General features: G+C 39.0%; 1 pseudogene; it reads right to left on the reverse strand.

Moving 5' to 3' along the window:
* Nucleotides 1–5,832: 5,832 nt before the first annotated feature.
* Nucleotides 5,833–8,043, reverse strand: LOC100930825 (annotated as a pseudogene).
* Between the last annotated feature and the right edge of the window lie 14,197 nt (nucleotides 8,044–22,240).

The following is a 22,240-nucleotide window of genomic DNA, read 5'->3' on the forward strand; positions in this document are numbered from 1 at the left end:
AATCAAGCAAGGTTTTTAGGAAGCAAATGTGACATATAAAACAAAATAAACAATAAATAATAAAATTAGAATAATCTATACATTGTGAAGGACATCTTTGATAAAGAGAGTAAGGAGATAGACTTTTACATAAATACTCTACACCAGACCATATTCACACAATTGACTGAAAAGCATAGAAAATACAAGGTTCTATCATACTTATTAACTATTAGCTATAAAAAGCATTTGATTCAATTTAACATAGCAAGATTCCACTTTAAAGATGCTCCTCTAATAAGCTGTCATACGCATTTTTAAAATCTTATGATACTTGAAAGAAGACATTCCCAAAATAGCTGTAACCCTAATGAAAGCAACATCATTTGACAATCTGCTGATTATTAATATAAAGTTAGACATAAATCAGGGAGACATATGCTCACAAAGGTGTTTGTCATTGCTATGGAAGATATCCAAAAGAGTACAAAGAAAAGAAGGATTCCTTATAGAAGATCAGTTATTTGCAAAACACTCATTATTTCTACCAGAGTTATATACTTCGTCATGTCTCTTTTGAAACAACAACTATACCTGCCAAGAGAAGGGTTGTTGAAAAGGCGTTACTGTTTTCTAAGACCACACAGATACCATTTCAATGACTGGCCTCCAAAATAGTTCAATTTAATCATAAAGGCACATATGAAAATTAACTCAATGTTATTATCTGCATTTAAACTACAACTTTGGATGATCATTTAATAGAGAATCCTGACTAATCCAAATCCATTTTTTCTTGACAAGTTCCTTTTTGTATTGATCTGGTTTGAAAGTGACAAAAGATCTCAAGAAAAATGTCTCACAGAGTGACATGATCAGATGTCACAGATCAGGATAAAGTAACTCCTTTCATACCTGTTAACTTCAAACTGCAGAAGCCTCTTTAATGACCTAATAGTGACATTATATTAACATTTACAGAAAAAGCAGTGATCAAAATCAATGTGTTTGGTTATCATGTAGATGTAATAAGTACTTCCATAAGAAATCCACTATAATACTATACAATATTAGTGAATCGTTAGAGTAGTTAATAGATGTTTAAATTAATTAGATAGCCTTGTGGCCTAATCTTATGTATTAATCAGGAATAACTGTTTGCCACAACCAGTTATCTCTATGGAAAAAATATATTTGTCATATGAAATGAATGCATAAAGAATAACTGAATAGAACTGATTCAGTGTTATTTTTGTTTAGTAACTTTTTACAGAATAACAAGCTGAGCTTCAATTGAGATTAAACATGAGAAAGAAATAAAAATAAATCATAAAGAGCTCAATGGAAATGAACCCCTGAGGGGAAAAAATAGAGGTACTCAATTAATCTTTATATTAATCCTTTATGGCAGTCCTGAAACCAGAAGCCCTCCCCAGAGGGCAAGAACAACTATTTTCAAAGCTATTCTATTTGTTCTGTGTCTTTAGGAATTTGCTGATGAAGGTTTCTATCTCCTGGTCTTGAAGGACCACTTCTCCCTGGCAGCCCCTTCTCCCTGCCCAGATACTCCAAGTATTTACCCCCAACCTGGATAAGGTATATCTTGGAGTAATATTAACAAAAGTTATTTTTTGATCAAATCAAATTACACATATAAAACTAAAAATTACATTTTTAAATGAATGAAATGACTTTAAATTTATAAGAAAAAAAAATAATGTTGCATTCTCTACCCCCATGTCTTTTTCCAAAGACTTCCAAATTTCTGGAAATTGTGTACATGTACCCACCTTCCATTTTTGAAGGTGATAAGTATCTATTTTTAAAACTTGTATAAAAGCCTTAATAGAATTTTAAGTAAACATAACAGTAACAGTATAGAAATAAAGAATTTGGAAATTAGGTAGCGTAAAACTATGGCGTGCAAGTTCTGGTAAATTGTGCCCAATTAGAAAATCTTAGACTATGGATCCAGGAATGGATTGTATGTCTGGGGATCAGGGACCAGCTTTGCTAAACTTAAAGAGACTCACTGTCAGCTTGGTCACAGAGAAATGACTTTTCCCAGTCACAGAAACTCTTAAAGATCTTCAAATATCTGTAAAACTTTGAGTCATTCCCCAATTTATAGTCAAAAGATATGAACAAGAAAATTTTTGATGAAGAAATCAAAACTATATATAGGCATATAAAAATAATCATTATTGATAAAATAGGTTTGAGATATTTCAAACCAAGCAGATTAATACAAGATTGGTGTAATGATAAACTGATCCAACCATTTAGAAGAGCAACTATGCCCAAATTGTCCTTTGACCCAGCAATACCATTATTGGATCTGTTTCCCAAGGTGATCATGAAAAGAAAAGAAAAAGAGCCTTTATGTTCTAAAATATTTATAGCAGCTCTCTTTGTAGCAGCAAAGAATCGGAAACTGAGGGGATGCCCAATAATTGGGAATGGGTAAGCAAGTTGTGGTATATGATTTGAAAGAATACTATTGTACTATAAGAAATGATGAGCTGTTTGAGTTTAGAAAAATATGGAAAAACTTGCATGAAATAATGCAAAGTGAAATGAGCAGAACCAAGAGAATGTTATACAGTAACAGCAAAATTGATGAATAATTGTGAACAACCAAGTTATTCTGAGTATTGTATATTCTTAAATAAACTACAAACGACCTAAGAAGAAAGATGCTCTCTTCTTTTAGAGAAAGAATTAACAAAGAGAAATATTCATAGTACAGTTTCACATATATTTATAAATCTGTGTCAAATGATGGCCTTCTGTAGTACAGGGTAAGGAGGGAGGAAGACCATTCAGAACTTAAAATATAGCAAAATAAATAAAAATTTTTAAAAGATCATCCAACATATTAAAAAGCATAAAGGAGATGTGAATGGCATCAATGAAAGAACTCACACCAATGAAATTGGATACTTAAAGTATTCAAAGTTTATCAATATTATTATCACTAGCACTATTATCTTTGAGATTTATAGATAAGAGCAGCATATATGGGTTGAGAACATCTGCCACACTTGATAAAGAACTCTGACATCTAGTTTGATAATATCTGTGTTTGGAGACTGATGAAATTAGTGTTGCTTATGGAAGTAAAAATGTTATCCAAAAGGAACTAGGCTCATCACTAAATAGTAAGGATCCTCAACCAGGCCAAGATTCAAACTCTTAATGGCAAAAATGGGAAGCACTCTTTCATTAGTAGTCCCATAAATAACTAATGCCACTCTCAAGTTAATAATAATATTTTGAAGGGCTAGATTATGTATATGCGTGTGCGTGCAAACATATGTATAGAAAATGATTTCGAGTTTTATAGTCACATGATAAGCATCATTAAAAGACAAAGAAATATCAGTCCATCACCAGAAAGCAAAGAGAAATAAATAAAATGGTGCTTTTGGATTGATGATCAAATTTGAATGAACTGAAAACAACTGACAAATTGTATAAAGTTAAAAAAAAAAAGTAGTTTAGAAGAGAGAATTATTTTATAACCAGGATATCTGGGTACAGCTTCCTGATTTTGAAGAATTCTACTTTTCTGAACTTCACTCACTTTTGTTCAAATTTAAACTCTTCATTAGGAAAAACACAAAGAAACTGGATCATCAAATTTTGGGGGGGAATGTTAAGGCTCAGCCTGTAAGATGCTAGACATTCAGGAAAAAAAGGAAAAATTTAGTCAATCATTCAAATGTTTGTTATTGTGTAAATAAATTGTTCAAATGACTGACTACATTTTTTCTTTTTTTGTTTGGATATCTTATTGTAAAAAACTTATTTAATATTTCCCCCAGTTACATCTAAAACAATTTCTTTACATTTTTAAAAAAACTGAGTTCCAGATTCTCCGTTATCCCCACCCCAGCTTGCATTAAGAAACCACATGTGAAGTTATGCAAAACATTTCCCTGAAAGTCATGTTGTGAAAGAAAACACCTCTCTCACCCTAAAACACACACACACACACACACACACACACACACACACACACACACAAAACCATCTTAAGAAAAATAAAGTTAAAAATAAATAAATAAATGAGTATGTTTCGATCTGGATTTGTATTCAGACACAATCAGAACTTCATCTGGGTATGGATAGGACTTTTCATTGTAAATCCTTCAGAGTACTTGTGGATCACTGTACTGCTAAGAATAGCAAAATCATTCACAGCTGGTCGTGTCTGGATATCTTATTGACAGAAACAGAAGAAACACGTAAGATCTCTTGGACATCTTTGTGGAATTAATGTTTAAAATAATATTTAGGCTTCTGTAATGCATAATGGATTAAGGTTCGACATTAGGGAGAACTTACTAATGACAAGAATTCTGAAATAATGATTGTTATGAAGCAGATACATAAGCTTTATCTATGAATAAAAAAACACATGCTTCCTGGTCTATATGGTAAGAGACAAATGAGTGATGCTCTGAAAGTTAGGCTAATCCTGAAGGCAAAGCAAATACAAAGCACAAAGAAAAGGAAGTTTAGTTAAAATGGTGTTGGGTAAAGAAAAAATAAAACTCTGAGTTTCAAGGTAAGAAGGGTAGCTGGGCGGTACCATGAATAAAGCCCCAGGCCCAGAGTCAGGAAGATGTGAGTTCAAATGTGATCTTCATCAGGTCATTTACCACTGTCTGCCTCAGTTTCATCACTTATAAAATGAGCTAGAGAAGGAAATGGCAAACCACTCCAGTATCCTAAAGGCAGAGCAGAGTCAAAATGAAGCAAATACAAAACACAAAGAAAAAGTTTACTTGAAATAGTGTTTGGTAAAGAAGAAATAAAACTCTGAGTATCAAGATAAGAAGGGCAGCTGGGTGGAACAATGAATAAAGCCCCAGCCCCAGAGTCAGCAAGACCCAAGTTCAAATGTGACCTTTGTCAAGTCACTTACTACTGTTCTGCCTCAGTTTCCTTACCTGTAAAATGATCTAGAGAAGGAAATGGCAGTATCTCTACCAAGAACATCCCAAATGGGGTCATGGAGTTGGACACAACTGAACAATGACAACATTATGGCACCAGAAGTAACATATTTCAGAGATTTTTCATTTGATATATGTGGGTACATCCCCATCTGATGCCCAGTGTAAACCCTGTACAAACTACAAGTTATTTTGAAAACTGCTGTTGTCAAAATGAGTTAATGACCCTACAACTAATTTGGTAATAAATCTTCCCAAACTTTGTGAGGCTTGTTTTTGGATAACAGACATGCAGTCCAGCTCCGTGCCCATATCTTTAATATCTAAGTAAAAGAGCTCAAGAAAGTACAATTAAGTAACTACAAAACAATAAAATTAACTAACATGAGTCAAAAATAACTCACATGCACTCATGTTGTCTTTCTTCTTGTTCTCTTTGTTGAAGTGGCCCTCGATTCTCAGTGATGGCTTCTAAAGATCGGACACAATCTTGTTTTGATGGTCAGAAGATGTCATGCAGGAACACTTTTCATGTAAACAGCATCTTTGTAGGAATGGCAAGGTTTCCAGAGAAAAGATCTAACATCTTTAGTACAATCTTCATGCAAAAAGCACAAAATTTTAGACCTGAGTTATTTTAGTCCAGACAAAAGGCTTGAAATGTTTTGGGGCATTTTAGGGCCCACCAGATCACAATCTCGAGAAGAGGTGGAAAGACCAAGTTCTTGGGCCAGAGAACAAGTCTTCTGGCTTGGTGTGTGAATGGTTACAGTCTTAAGGCAAGGTAAATTTTCCCTGTGACGGAAAGTTCTGGCCCAATCACATGCAAGCAGATGTCCTAGATGCTTGGTATTGTTAAATACACAATCCATTTCAGGCTGGGTTATTGTTTTTTTTTTTTTTCTTTTTAATTGTCCTTGTCCTTCTTTTTGGTTTCATTTCTTTGGGGATGGGGGAAATGGAATGGGACTAGCTCAAAATTAGATGTGATGTGCTAGTATGTAGAGGAAGAAAACTTCAGTAGATAGATAGTAGGAGAAAAAGGGCAGACAAGGGAGTTGAAGGAAGGTTGGAGGTCAAGGGAATATAAAAATGCTTGCTGAGAGGTTATTCCTAGTGTTACTCAGATATATTAGTGGCTGGAGAGTGAATCCAATGCTTCCCACTCACTCTGGTGGAAAGCACTGAGACTGTCGGATATGGGGGAAGCTGTTTGGTCCTAGATGTGTGTGGAACATGTCTAAAGCTGTAGGCTGAAGGCCTAGTCCAACAACTAAATCAGATAAAGGAAATTTCTATTTGGTAGCAGAGCCACAATTATAAGCTGGGGAGGCCCTGACTGTCAAGCTTCCCTTTTTCTTCCCATGCTACTTGTGCTAATCAACTACAGAAAAAGCATAGGATGGAGGGGAAGAAGTTGTTGGGTTGGGGGGAAGGAGAAACTGAAGTTTTCCAAAGGTGGGGTGGACAACCTTCTACAGCTTTAAGAAAGGACTTGAAAAACTCAGGAAACCCTACTTGGTGCTCAAGCGGAAGATTCTTATATAACACAGGAAAACAGAGGGAACCTTTACATCTCTCCCAAACAAGAGAGTCCTAGGAAAGAGGAGGGAGAAGAGCCAGGGGAACAAGGGGTACTTCTACTTACTAGCTTTGAAGAGAGCTTAGGGAACAGCGGTTTGAGATTTGGGGTTGTTTTGAGTTTTGGTGGCATGTGTCTTAAATTGTTGGTTCTTTCTCGCTTGGTTTTTGGCTGGCTTGTTCTTTCCCCCTTGGTTTTTGGCTGGCTTGGTTTTTGAAGTGGTTTAAAAAAAAACAACACCAAACTGCTCAAGCTGCAGGACAGGTATAATTATGGTTAGCAGCCCAGAGCAGGTCTGGAACCACCCCTGCATGCAGCTGGAGGATGGAGATGACACTGAGCACATGCATGATCTGGTGGGAGTTACACCAGTAATCGAAAGCCCCCGGATTCCAGCTCTCTGGCAACCGGGCCACGTTCACCAGTCCTCCCAGCAGCGCCAAGGCATCCATTCGAAGGTAGCAAGGCAAGGCCCCGGGGGCTCCGGAACCTACTCCCAGAGCCCGGATCCCGAACACCAGCAGGCGGGTGATGGCCTGCCAGCCGAAGGCCTGGAGCCGAGCCATATTCGAGCGGGCGGTGACGGCATGCCAGCCGGCTTTGATGGATAGCAAGGTGTAAAGCAGCAGGATGACCAGGCGCAGGCGAGGCCAGCAGGTCAGGGTGGAGTGAATCATGGGTAAGGCTCCCAGGCTGTTGGCCAGCCAGACCCCGCACATATCGAGGGCCAGGAGGCGGGTATAGACGTGGCTGCCTCCTTGGTGGCACATGAAGAGGTGGTAGAGGACAGAACCGGCGGGGGGTGCCAGGCAAGCCAAGCAATGGGTGCCACCCAGCCAGCAGCCCCAGCCCAGCTGGCCCCAGGGGATGGTCAGGGGCAGCAGCACCAGGAAGACCAGCAGGGCCAGCCCGTGGATGTAGATGTTGCCCAGCTCGTTGTGCAGGTAGAATAGGCTGAGGACACAGCCCAGCGTGCTGCTGGAGGGCCGGTAGCCTGTCAGCACGAACGGGTTGAACTGCAGATGAGAAGGAGTCTGGGCCCAGGCCAGCAGCTGCGGGCTGGACTTCCGAGCCATGGCGAGGTGGGGCGCCTGCTGGCCAGCCGCTCTAGAAGCTTCCCCATTTCAACAAACGGTCAGCGTTCTCAATTCGGTCGTCTCTACGGCGCAGGCGCGCTCTGTGGGAGTGGGAAGAGGGACCGGCCGCAGCGGACCCCCCCACCTGGCCTGGCACGCGCCACACGAAGGGCGGGGCCAACTTTGCCCCGCCCGGCCCAGCCTGGGGCTCTTTCCCTCGCTCTGAGGCGGCGGGTGGGGGGGCTCTCCCGTCTTGGGAGCCGCCTTTAAGGAAAGACTCGCAAAGCTGAAGGGGAAGGACGGTGAAAGGTCTGTCGGAAGACCCCCAGAAATGCCTGAAGGCAAAGTTTCAGGGAAGCAGGAGTGGGTGGGGAGGAACTGAGGCAGAACCGTGAGGAGCAGAGCGACTTCGAGGGCAGCAAGACTGCTGCCGGGACCAACTTGGAAACAGTATCTCTGAGCGCCACAGTTACCACTCGGTGGGCTCCCTCCAACAGGCTAACTGGCCTCCCTATAGAGGACTGAAGGGCTCCCGCCTGACAGCCTGGCCTATTCTGGTGCCCGGCCAACGTGGGAAAGGCGTTTGGCTGCCCGTATCTTCGCGGAACCGAGGTTTGTGTTTCCTTTTTTTCCGAAATGTTTTTGTGGCGGGGTGGGGCGTGGGAGGGTAAGATTACCCACATCTTCATGAAAATAAAATAAAATTGAACCTAAAAAATTAAGAAAAATAGAATCTCATAGGAGGAGGGTACCTGGGGGAGGAGAGAGCAGAGACGAGATCTGATAACCGTGTTCTTGTATCAAGAAGGCCGTCTTCTACTAGCTAGGAGCAAGGGGTACAAGTGTCCCAGGGACCTATTGAGGCCTGATGTCAGAAAAGACTTCCTGACAATTAGAGTTGCCTGAAAGCGGAATCATGGGACTCATCCTCAGCAGAGAGAGTCAGCGGAGTGTAGATGACCATTTGTTGGAAGAACTGAGAAAAGAATTTGGGCTGAAGGAGCCTGTATATCAGATGGCTTCTGAAGTCCCTTCCCCTACAGACTATGTGATTCGTATCTGAACAGTATACAACTTGAGCAACTAGAAAACCTCCAGTGATGGAGAAGTTAATTACTTTCCAAGACAACCCACTTCCTCTGGGGGTACTTCTAATTGTTAGGCAATTTCCATTTAGATGGAACCAAACTTCTACCCAAGTGGTATTCTTATACTTCTCTTTTTTGGGGAGAAGGGCCATCACTAATCTAGTCCCACTCTTACCTCCCAAAGATACTTCTCACCTAAAAATCAAACAATAACTTGTAACAAAAAAATTATACAGCAAAAGCATGTCCAAAAATATATGCCTCATTTGGCACTTTGAGTCCTGAATCCAGACTCCACACCTGTCATACAGTAGAGAACGGTCAATTATTATTCCTGTCCTCCTACAATGCTATCCATAACTGTCATTTTCTTTTTCAGTCATCTTTACCCATATGATGAGTATGAGGTGGAGCTCAAAAGTTATTTTGACTTATATTTCTCTAATTATTAGTAATTGGGGCACTTCTTTCATCAATCTATTGACAGCTTGGATGGCGCTTTGAAAAGTGTCCGTTCAAACTATGCTCAAAAAGTTATCAAACTATGCATACCCTTTGATCTAGCAGTGTTACTACTGGGATTATATCCCAAAGAGATTATAAAGAAGGGAAAGGGACCTGTATGTGCACGAATGTTTGTGGCAGCCCTTTTTGTAGTGGCTAGAAACTGGAAACTGAATGGATGTCCATCAGTTGGAGAATGGCTGAATAAATTGTGGTATATGAATATTATGGAATATTACTGTTCTGTAAGAAATGACCAACAGGATGATTTCAGAAAGGCCTGGAGAGACTTACACGAACTGATGCTGAGTGAAATGAGCAGGACCAGGAGATCATTATATACTTCAACAACAATACTATAATGCTGACCAGTTCTGATGGACCTGGCCATCCTCAGCAACGAGATCAACCAAATCATTTCCAATGGAGCAGTAATGAACTGAACCAGCTATGCCCAGAGAAAGAACTCTGGGAGATGACTAAAAACCATTACATTGAATTCCCAATCCCTCTATTTATGCCCACCTGCATTTTTGATTTCCTTCACAAGCTAATTGTACAATATTTCAGAGTCTGATTCTTTTTGTACAGCAAAATAACGTTTTGGTCATGTATACTTATTGTGTATCTAATTTATATTTTAATGTACTTAACATCTACTGGTCATCCTGCCATCCAGGGGAGGGGTGGGGGGTAAGAGGTGAAAAATTGGAACAAGAGGTTTGGCAATTGTTAATGCTGTAAAGTTACCCATGCATATATCCTGTAAATAAAAGGCTATTAAATAAAAAAATAAAATAAATAGAAAGAAAGAAAGAAAGAAAGAAAGAAAGAAAGAAAGAAAGAAAGAAAAAAGAAAAGTGTCCCTTCAAATACCATGACCATCTTGTCACTTTATTGCAGAATGGCTCTTGTTTTTGTGTATTTGAATCACTTCCCTGGCTACTTTATGAGACTTACATGAATTTACCAAACATTATATTTTTCCAGTTAACTGGTTCCCTTCCAAAACTTCACTGATTTTGCTTGTGCAAAAGTTTTTTTTTTTTAATTTTATGTAATTACAATGTAAGCTCTAGAGCTACTATCTCAACTCTCAAAGTGGAGAGCGAGGTCCCCAAAGGGTAGCTACTATGCCTCACCTCAGAATTCTAAGCTTCTTCCTTGAATGGGGGGGAGGGGAATGGTTTTTCTAGTAGTAGAGCTCTTGCTAGTATGTCTCTGTTCTCTACTTTATCAACAGATAGCAATTAGCCAGAGGTAATTTCTTGTTAGTAATAAGCATTTTATCAGGAAGGCATAATAGGAGCAATTATAACAAAACATCCTTTGAAGCATGGAACATACTCTTCCACAAGTAGAGAGTCTAGGGGAAAACAGTCTCAAGCCTATATGGCACAAGGGTAACTCATGGCTCTTGGAAGTTTTTTCCTTGTTTTATAGTGTAACGGGCTAAAACTGACCAGATACACTTGGACAGCCCAGCACTTAAAGCTAATTACTTATTGGACAATATTCTATTGGCATATGCTTGGAAAATGGCCCACCCCACTATTCTGTGCTGGCTTAATCTGTTGCTGTATACAGAGAATTGTAGGAGGGATTAGAGGGTGGAGTAAGACAAGCCACAGTTACTTCTGGGCTGCAGAGGAAGAAGAGAGGTGTGGAGATTCCTTTGTCCATTCCTCTCACTTTGACAAAGAATAAAGACCAAAGGCTTTTTGCTTATCCTGACTCCGGCTGATTTTAAAGTATCCAGGGTGCTAACTCGGTCTTCACATTGTAGAGCTTTTTTGAAGTTCTTATTGTGTATGGTTATAGATTTCTGAGGGGTTCCTTATAACCTCCTTTATAAGTTTTAGCTGCCTTTCCTCAGTTTACCTAATTTGTCCTCATTTCTCAATCCAGATACCCATTTCATTTGCTTTTCTTCTGTGGACACTGTTAAGGAAATAATTAGAACTCCAAATCCTTCAACCTTTTGAATTTCACATGGTCCTTGTCTGGTCAAAGGGGAAGTAAGGAAGAGAAAAAGCCCATCCCTTCTCTCTGCTATCCCCTTGTCCCAACAAGCAATCGCCTTTCAAGGGCTTGGTCCTAACTGCCATCTCTTGGATCACCCATGAGACAGCAGAATCCAAATTGCCTATTTTATGGAAAAGTCAGAGGGTGTAATGAGATATATACTAGACGTTAATGCCTAACAAATTAATTTAATAGAGATATTCTGACCTGATAAAAGTATCAGAGCCAGAGTATCTTCGTAGTTACTTTAAGAGGAGTGGGGTGATTCATCAATTCAGTTGTCTCTAAAACATCTATTTTATTTTCTCTGCTCTTCTCTACCCCTTGTTTAGTCATGAACTCTTCCCCATCTATAGCTACAAAATATATTTCCTTTATTGTAACTTATTATAAATAACAGTCACAGGAAACCAACTAGCCAAGAACTTGCTGTTTCTGGCTGTAATTTGACCATTCAGCAAATATTACTGTGTATTTAGGGTATTGGGCATAAGTCCAAAGTACTGACTAGTCCCCTAAACTCAATATAATTACCTAACAAGTTTTTTATAACCTTAGACTAAAAGTGAGTAACTTCTGTTATACTAAGAAGCACTAACATATGGGAGAAAAATCAATTAAGAATCCCCTAAGTTGTTTTTTTTTTATATAGTTCTTAGGTGGCTTTTTTCACAATGGGAGGAGGTGAGCAGGCCAGAGAAAAAGAACACATTTTTTCTTATCTAGTTCTTAAATCTAGAGCATAAAGCTATTCAAAATAAACGACAACAAAATATAAAACATTTTCTACATTACAATCCTTAATGGAAAATAAAGAGATTGAAAAGGACTGATGAGGAAGACACATAAAAAGGCAGAAGAGTTGGGAAGACAGGAAAAAAGCAGAAAAAAAAAAACGGACAAAAAGTCAAAGAGAAACTAGACCTTGTGGAATTCAGACACTCAGAGAGAAGTACACAAGTAACAGAGATAACCTATGGGGACCAGTTCTTAGACCACTCAAAGATATTCATGCATCACCCTCCCTCCTTCTCCACTTTGTTCCTTTCCATATGATTATGTGGAAGCATGAGGGAGCCTGCTCCTGGCCATAATATTTGAAATGTGTGATGGCTAAGAGTTCCTAAGTGGAACCAGAAGTGACTTGGGCTATTTACTGAGGTGGAAAATGAGCGTGTACTGGCTCTCTCTCCCCCTGCCTCATTGTTGTGTTTTTTCCCCTCTCTTTTACTTTCTTACTTTCTTTCCTCTATTCCTCTTTCTTTATTACTTTCTCTCTTTTTTCTCTCTCTTTATTTCTCTCTCTTTTCTTCCCTCTACACTCTATTTCTTTCTCTCTGTCCCTCTTCTCCTCCCTATCTTTCTCCCTTTCTTGTTCTTCCCCTTTCCCTCTCCTTTCTCTCTCTCTCCCTCTGTGTCTCTCTCATGTCTACACATGCATGCTCATGTAGATAAAAATAAGAGGAGAGATACAGAAGAGAGCCCAGGGTATGGAGACCAATCAGCAGTCTGCTGTGATAGTCCAGTATGAACTTCTGAGAGCCTGAACCAGGGTGGGGATTAGGGGAGTGGACAAAAGATGAAAATGATGAAATAACAAGACTTGACAACAGTTTGAAAGTGGAGTGAATGCATCTGAGGAGTTGAGGTTGACACAAAAGTTATTAGCCTGAGGGACTGAGAATGGCAGTATCCTCAACAGTGACAGAAAAGTTGAAAAAAGGGAAGGGTTTAAGGAGAAAAATAATGAGTCCGGCTTTGGACATGCTGAGTGGGCAATCCTTCTAAGACATCCAGCTGGAGATTCCGATAGGCTGTTGGTGATATGATACTGGAGCTCAGGAGGGAGATGAGAGACAGATAAATAAATCTATGAAAATGAATTATGAAGCAACATCAATGCTAAACATGTATGTGCCAGGTGGCATGACATCTAAATTCACAGAGGAAAAGTTAACTAAATTGCAAAAAAGATAAAGTAACACAATAATAGCAGATGACTTTAATATTCCTTTCTCAAACAAGTCTTATGGTAAGGTAAACAGAACTGAACATAGAGAATTGAATAAACTGCTAGAGAATTTAAAGCTGGAAGAATTAATAACATCTTCTGAACAGGCACATTAGAGAACATACTATTTCTCAGAGCCACATGGCTCCTTTATAAAAATAGATAATGTTCTACAGAAACTATATATAAATATTTTAAAAACTAGAAATATTAAAATATCCTTTATAGACAATAACACAGTAAAAATCAATAGAGAGGAACAAGCCAAAAAAACTTAATAATGAAATCCTGAATAATGAATGGGTCAAAGAAAAAAATGTAGAAAAATTATATGAAAAGACAAAGATAATGATGGGGGGGGGGGTGAACACCAAAAGTTCTGGGATGAAGCAAACATTCCTCAGAGAAAAAAATAATATCTCTAAAATCATGACTTTTCAAAAAAAATAAAAACATTAATGAACTGAAGGTACAACTTGAAATAATTAGAAAACCAATGAAGAAAAATAAGCACAAAAGATTATATCTTGCAAATTAAAGGAAAAATAGATAAATTTGAAAACCAAAAAGACTATGGAAGTGATAAACAAAACTAAGTGCTAATTCTTTGAAAAGACTAACAAATGTCAAACCTTTAATGAACTTGATTTTAAGAGATGTCTTAACAAAATTTTCAAAATGAATAAGGTGAAACCATAGCACAGTAGAAATTATACACCAATAGCACAGCAAATTTTTTTTTTTTTAACAGGGAGGATTATCTACAAAAGAACAAAATTACCAAATGAACAGAACACCATATAAAGTTTATATAACCAATTTCAGGAAAAGTAACCAAGCTAGCTATACACGAGTTAAAAAGGGGATAGAAGAGGGGAATTACCTCTAGTTCTGTTGGATTTAGGAGAGAATTTCATCAAAATTTCAAGGAAAAATACTTACATTATTACAAATTATCCTCAGAAATGGAGAAAGGAAATACTAACAAACTCTTAATGCTACAACATTTATAGCCAAAAAAAATATTCAGCATTATTGAGTTGGAGTTTTATCAGGAACACAAGAATGGTTCAACATCAGTAAAAACAATCAATATAAATAAGTTATATAAAAACGTTATCCAAAATTATATTATTAGACCAATATATGTCAGTCATCAAGAATTTAAAAAGTACCTATTATGTGTCAGGCACTGTGCTAAGCATTGGGAATAGAAAGAAAAGTAAAAATATGGTCTCTGCCAACAAAGAGTTCACATTCTAATGGGAGAGACCAAAGGTAAAGTACTAAACACAGTGCCTGGCACATGACATGCACTGTACAAAAGCTTCTTTTATTGCCTTCCTCCTCACCACCCCCCCCAGCTCTGACACATTCTCATTTGCTCCTACCAACAATCCTTAAAGATGGGCAGGACAAATATTCTTCCTGTTTTGCACATAAGGGAACTGAGGTTTAGAAAGGCTAAATGACTTATTAGGGATCATGCAGCTAGCTAGCAACTAATCTAAGACTCAAATCCTAGTCTCCTGACTCATAATTCAGTGCTCCTTCCATTGCCCAGTTTGGTCTTCTCATCAAGGTCATCCTTAAATAATAAAAGGTAAAACTTTCTTTGGGAGCATCCTGTGCTCCTCACTCTACAAGACAAGCAGGTTACAGCTTTAGCCTACCTTGAAATGCATGCCTCTTCCGAGCCTGCCTTTTTCATTGCCTTCTGTATATCATGGCTATTCTCTTCCAGGACAGAGAAAAATGATCCCACAGAAATGGAACTTCCTCATTTCTATGCCGCAGGAACTCATATTCATTTTCCGAGCTGTTCATAGCTTCAAAAAGCTAGTTATTGTTAGCACAGACCATTCTCACAGCCAGAAATGCTCTGGTGTGGATACTCCATCAACCAAATCCCAGTTGTTCTGCCTTGGTGTGAGTGATATTCTGATATCCTCACCTCCTACTAAATTGCTCCAGGGAAAAGGGTCCCCTGGGACTAAACTGCTTCACACGGTATCTTTATTTGTCTTGGAACAAGTCTTTCTCTTCAGACATAACAATATTCACAGCTAGCACCCCATAATGCGCCCCCGAATGCCCAGGTTACTGAGTGCTCCATCTGAGAGACGCAATTCTTTTTCAAGTTCTCTCATCTCCTTTCAGCTAAACTTCTCCTTTTGAGCTTTTTAATTCTTTCCAAGCAATTTGTGGATGACAACGAATAGCTCAATTTTTGCATGAACATCTTTTGAGCAATGTGTATGTGCTTCCCATAGGCATGCTCGTGTGATCACAGTATCATGCTAGAATCGGTTGAGATCAATGAGTCTAATCTTATTTTTACAGTGAGGAAAACTGAGGCTCGGAGCAGGGGAAATGGCTTAGGATCACAGGTATACAGTTGAAGAGCACCCCAGGGGGTCACATAGGTCAGTGGCGAGAAACGTGGCCATATGTCAACTTAGAAAACCAGAAATTAATAGGATTTGTTGATTTAAAAATTTTAAAATATTTTAAAAATATTTCACAAACATACTTCAATCTGATTCTAGCAGTATTACAGATGAGCAGGCTGCACTGCTGGTGTCTGACACCTCCTAACTAGTCTAACTCCAAATGGTGATTAGACAAAGGTGGTCACACAGCTGGTAAGACTCCAAGTGGGGCTTTAAACCAGGATTGCTGACTCCATATCCAGATGTCTTTTTCAACAATCATAATCAAATTCAAAGTGCAATAACTTGAATCCATCTAGAAGTGTGTTTTTGCACATATAATGACATGACAATGGAATGGTAGGAAAAACAGTGAATGAGTACTTGGTACATCTGCCTATGTCTCTGTCACTGACCAGCAGCATTTAGGAACGCAGATAACTCTCCAAACAATCTGAGTCTCCATTTTCTGATCTATAAAATGAGGGAGTCAGATCAGATAACACTTAAGCTCTCTTTCACTTTTAACAGTCTATAAGTCTGTGTACCATGAAGAAATATATTAAGCATTACAAAAATAAAAAGTTTTCAGCAAGAAAGTGCTCAGTTAATCAGAGAAGGGGAAAAATGTACCTAGCTCTTACCCTGAGCCAGGCACTGTGCTAAGTGCTTTACAGATATTATCTCGTTTGGTACTCACAACAACCCTGAGAGGTAGGAGCCATTATGATCCCCATTTTACAGATGAGGAAACTGTGGCAGACAGAGTTCAAGTGATTTGCCCAGGGTCTCACAGCTAGTAAATATATGAGATCAAGTTGAATTTAGATCTTCCTGAGTCGAAGCTGAAGACTCTGTGCATTACAGCACTACCTAGTTGTCACTGCAATCAAGCTTTGCTCAGTTTTTCAAGTCTTACATCACTCCCCTCTGCTAGTAAAACTCAAGTAATTCTAAAATTCCATCTCAGTCCCATAGCAAGCACTCTTCATGTATCCGTGCCACCACTCTGACTTCTATGGGGCAGAACATGGTCATCCCTTGAGGGCCATCTCAAGAGCCATCTGCATCCAGAGAAAGTGGACTACAGGAACAAATGTGGATCACAACACAGTATGTTCATCTTTGTTGTTGTTGTTATTGTTTGCCTGCTTGTTTTTTTCTCTCATTTTTTTCCTTTTTGATCTGATTTTTCTTGGGCAGAATAATAAATGTGGAAATATGTTTAGAAGAATCACACGTTTAACCTGTAGTGGATTACCTGCTACCTAGGGGAGGGGAGAAGTAGGGAGAGAGGGAGGGAGAAAAATTTGCAATACATGCTTTTGTAAGGGTGAATGTTGAAAACTATTTTTGTGTGTATTTTGAAAAATAAAAAGCTATCAGGGACCCCTTCATAAGAAAGACCTCCTTAGATAAAAACTCACTGACAAAAACTGCTGGGAAAATTGGAAATTAGTGTGGCAGAAACTAGGCATTAACCCACACTTAACACTGTACACAAAGATAAGGTCAAAATGGGTTCATGACCTAGGCATAAAGAATGAGATCATAAATAAATTAGAAGAACATAGGATAGTTTGCCTCTCATACCTGTGGAAGAAGAAGGAATTTATGACCAAAGAAGAACTAGAGATCATTATTGATCACAAAATAGAAAATTTTGATTATATCAAATTGAAAAGTTTTTGTACCAACAAAACTAATGCAGACAAGATTAGAAAGGAAGCAGTAAACTGGGAAAACATTTTTACAGTCAAAGGTTCTGATAAAGGCCTCATTTCCAAAATATAGAGAGAATTGACTCTAATTTATAAGAAATCAAGCCATTCTTCAATTGATAAATGGTCAAAGGATATCAACAATTTTCAGATGAAGAAATTAAAACTATTTCTAGCCATATGAAAAGATGCTCCAAGTCATAATTAATCAGAGAAATGCAAATTTAGACAACTCTGAGATACCACTACACACCTCTTAGATTGGCTAGAATGACAGGAAAAGATAATGCAGAATGTTGGAGGGGATGTGGGAAACCTGGGACACTACTACATTGTTGGTGGACTTGTGAATACATCCAACCATTGTGTAGAGTAATTTGGAACTATGTTCAAAAAGCTATCAAACTGTGCATACCCTTGGATCCAGCAGTGCTACTACTGGGCTTATATCCCAAAGAGATTTTAAAGAAGGGAAAGAGACCCACATGTGCAAAAATGTTTGTGGCAGCCCTGTTTGTAATGGCCAGAAACTGGAAACTGAGTGGATGTCCATCAATTGGAGAATGGCTGAATAAATTGTGGTATATGAATATTATGGAATGTTATTGTGACCAGCAGGAGGATTTCAGAAAGGCCTGGAAAGACTTACATGAACTGATGCTGAGGGAAATGAACAGGACCAGGAGATCATTATATACCTCAACAACAATACTATATGATGATCAATTCTGATGGACGTGGCTCTCTTCAACAATGAGATGAACCAAATCAGTTCCAACAAAGTAGTAATGAACTGAACCAGCTACACCCAGGGAAAGAACTCTGGGATATGACTATGAACCACTACATAGAATCCCCAATCCCTCTATTTTTGTCTGCCTGCATTTTTTATTTCCTTTACAGGTTAATTGTACACTATTTCCAAGTCTGATTCTTTTTGTACAGCAAATAACTGGACATAAATACATATATTGTATTTAACTTCTACTTTAACATATTTAACATGTATTGGTCAACCTGCCATCTGAGGGAAGGGGTGGGAGGAAGGAGGGGAAAAGTTGGAACAAAGGGTTTTGCAACTGTCAATGCTGAAAAATTACCCATGCATATAGCTTGTAAATAAAAAGCTATAATAATATAAAAAAGAAAGAAAGATGTCCTTGGACTTTGCATACTGTCTTTGTATCATCTCCAGGAGGGCAGAAAGAGAGTCTTTTTAGAAAATATGTTTTTATTCATTTTGTTAAATATTTCCCAATTACCAGTAAAAAAAAGTTAACATTCATTTTTTTTTAAATCTGAATTCCAAATTCTTTTCCTCTTTCCTGCTCCTCCCCCACCCTAAGACAAGGGATATGATATTATTACATGTAAAGCCATATAAAACATATTTCCACATTAGTCACAGTACAAAAAAGCAAAAAAAAAAAAGTGAGAAAATGATACTTGAATCTTCACTTGGAGCTCATCAGTTCTCTCGGGAGGAAGATGGCATTTTTCCCATGGGTCTTTTGGAATTAGACAGTCTTCACAAATACTGCCATTGCTATAGCACTTTACACAGAAATGCTTTCCCCAGAACAACCCCATGAGGACCAGAGAGTTACTGATTTTGAGTTGAAAAAGGTTCTTCAGAGGTATCTAGTCCAACTGCCCTCATCTTAGAGAAGAGGAAATTGAGAATCAGGGAAGTTAAGGGACTAAAACTTAAAGTCACACAGGAAGTAAATGAGAGCACAGAGATCTGATTAAATATAAAATCCTCTATTTGTTTTTTAGGTCCTTCATAACTGGGCCCATTTTCTGTTTTTTTCCAGTGTACCTTTCTCCTCACCATGAATTCTGGGACACTGTGACCTCATTTTTGTTTCCCCCACAAGACACTCCATCACAGGCATTTTCACTGCTTGTCTCTTAAGGCTGGAACTCTCTCCCTCCTTATCACCACCTTCTGGCTTCTTTTAAATCTCAAGTAAAGCCAAACTTTCTTCAGAAAACCATTCCCAATCCATCCTAATCCTATTGCCTTCCCTCTGAGATACTCCCCAGTTTAACTCCTCTACAGCTTATTTGTGCTGAGTTGTTTGCCATTTGCTTCCCTCATTATAATGTGAGCTCCTTCATCCTTCACGTCAGGAACTGTCTTTTGCCTTTTTACTATATCCTCCACAGTGCTGTGGAGTTATAGTAGGTGCTTAATAAATTTTTTTGACAGACTGACCAAACTCAGAGCTTCCAGTTCTAAATCCTAACCTTTTTTCAAATGAACTACATGGGTTTTTAATATCCTCATTTTATAGATGAAGTGATGCAGCTTCAGGGAGGATGACAGGCCAAAAGTCATTGAGTTAGTATGGGGCAAGTCTGGGGCTTGAAGGGACATCTTCTATCTCCAAGTTCAATATTGTTTTCACTACACTACCACCATAATAATAACATTAATAATGGTTACCATTTATGTACTGTCTACTATGTGCCAGGCACTATGCTAATGGCTTTTCATAAAATATTATCTCATTAGATACTTGGAAAACCCTGGGAGGTTGTTGTTACAAAGATCCCCATTTTAGAATTGAGAAAACTGAGCAGAGATTAAGTAACTTGCCCAAAGTCATGCAACTAGGGAATGAGGATGAATTTGAACTCAGGTCTTTCTGATTCCAAGTCCTGTGTTCTAACCACTGCTCCACCCAACTGTCTACATAGCAAATTAACCCAGCTGAAGTAGCTAGGTATCCTGAGGGATGGACAAGAGACAGGATATGTTAAGATGCTCCAAATGCTGGTACCACTTCAACTACCACTTCCCTTTAGACTGTAGTAGAGCCAGCCCAAGATAACCCTGAGATGGCCTGGAAACTTCCTCTGCAAGTGCTGAAGCCTCTACTTGCTTTAGCAGCCAAAGCTCTGAGGGGTTCAGAATTTAAAAAAAAAGTCTTGCTCTCCATGCTCATATTTTCATATCACCCTGTTAGTCAATAAGCAAGTCATTAAGCTCTTCCTAAGCCTGGCACCGTGCTGACCCGTGATTTCAAAGAAAGGTTAAAACTGTGATCCTGTCCTGCTTCTATTCTAATGGAGAAGACAGCAGGCAGAGAAGCTATCCAGGGTGTAAAAGGAACATTGCCTTAGAAGGAAGGCATGGCAGTGGTGAAGGCTGGGGGAATGGCAAAGTCCTTCACACTAAAGGGAGGTTTCAGTTGAATCTAGAAGGTAGTAGTTAGGAGAGAGAGCATTTCACACATGGGAGATAGCCAGGAAAAGGCAGAGAGAATAAGGAGATTGAGCAGTGAAAAAAAAAAGTGTCAATGAATCACAGAGTGTGGAAGGGATGAAAGTATAAGACTAGAAAGGTAGGAAGCATCCAGGCTGTGAATGGCTATATATACTAAACCAAGGACTTTCTATTTGATCCTGAAGGTAACAGGGAGCCACTGGTGTTTACCGAGCAGGGCAGGTGACACTTTGGCAGCTGGATGTAAGGCAGATCCGAGTGAAGGGACACTTGATTCCCGGAGGTCAGCCCAAAGGTTATAACAACCTAAGAGTGGGGTATGGGGGCCTGCACCAAGGTAGAGACAGCATCAGAAGGGAGATAGAGACATGAGACAGATGCTACCAAGCAAAAAATTAAGACATGACAGCAGATCTCACAGATGGGAGGTGAGTACAAGTGAGGAGTGAAGGATGATAGCAAGTTTCCATGTGTGGGTGCTGCCCTCAACAATAATAAAGAAAGGGCACTAGGTGGTGCTGTGGTCAGGAGAACCTGGGTTCAAATCCAGCCTCGGGCACTTACAAGCTGTGTGAGCCCCAGCAAGCCACTTAACCCCAAATGTCTAGAAATAATAGTGGGAATAAGAAAGCACTGAAGAAGGGGAGGAAATCTAACAAGTATTATTACATGTAAAGCCATATAAAACATATTTCCACATTAGCCACAGGACAAAAAAGTAAAAAAAAAAAATTTAAAAAGTGAGAAAATGATGCTTGAATCTGCACTTGGAGCTCATCAGTTCTCTCAGGAGGTAGATGGCATTTTTCCCATGGGTCCTGTGGAATTAGACAGTCTTCACATATGCTGCCATTGCCATAGCACTTTACACAGAAATGCTTTAGACATTTTGTCTAAAATATTTTAGACAATTTGTTGCATTTGAGATTTCTCTGGATGGTGAAGCAAGGAAGGAAGTCAGGAGGAAGGTTAGAGCTGGATAAATAGAACTGAGAATAACATTTTTATTTGCATAAAAAGGAGTTCTTGCTTATTTCTTTCTCCAGCTCATTTTATAGATGAAGAAACTAAGGCAAAGGAGTTAAGTGACTCGCCCAGGGTTTGTGCAAAGGTGATCATTAAAGCCACGGTTACCAATAAAATCACCAGGCAAGGTAATATATGGGCAAAAGAAAAGAAGACCCAGGAAAGAGCCCAGGTGGCTACTCATAGCAAGCGGACAAGACCTCAAAAAAGTCCAAGAGAAATAGTAAGACAGGTAGGAGAAGCAGGAAACAACTGTGTCTCCAAAATTCTGTGATGAGAGAACAACAGAAGAAGAGAATGAGTGACAATATCAAAGACTGTATGGAGGTAAGAGAGTTTGAGTATCAGGAGAAGGTCTTTAGGTTTGCAATTAAAAGAACAGTCGTAACTTTGGAGAGAAGCTTTTCAGTTAGGTAACAAGAACGGAAGTCAGACTGGAGAGGGTTCAACATTAGAAAGGGGGTCCAACATCAGAAATGGATATGGTTCTATCAGTGGAAACATCCTGAAAGAAGATGAATTAGCATCTGCTTTAGTGTTAATCCCATCAGATCTGCTGCTGAAGCCTCCCCTATATGTTGTCTGTCTCAAGTGGAA

Source organism: Sarcophilus harrisii, chromosome X (genome assembly GCF_902635505.1).
Source record: "Sarcophilus harrisii chromosome X, mSarHar1.11, whole genome shotgun sequence".
NCBI classification, from domain to species: Eukaryota; Metazoa; Chordata; class Mammalia; order Dasyuromorphia; family Dasyuridae; genus Sarcophilus; species Sarcophilus harrisii.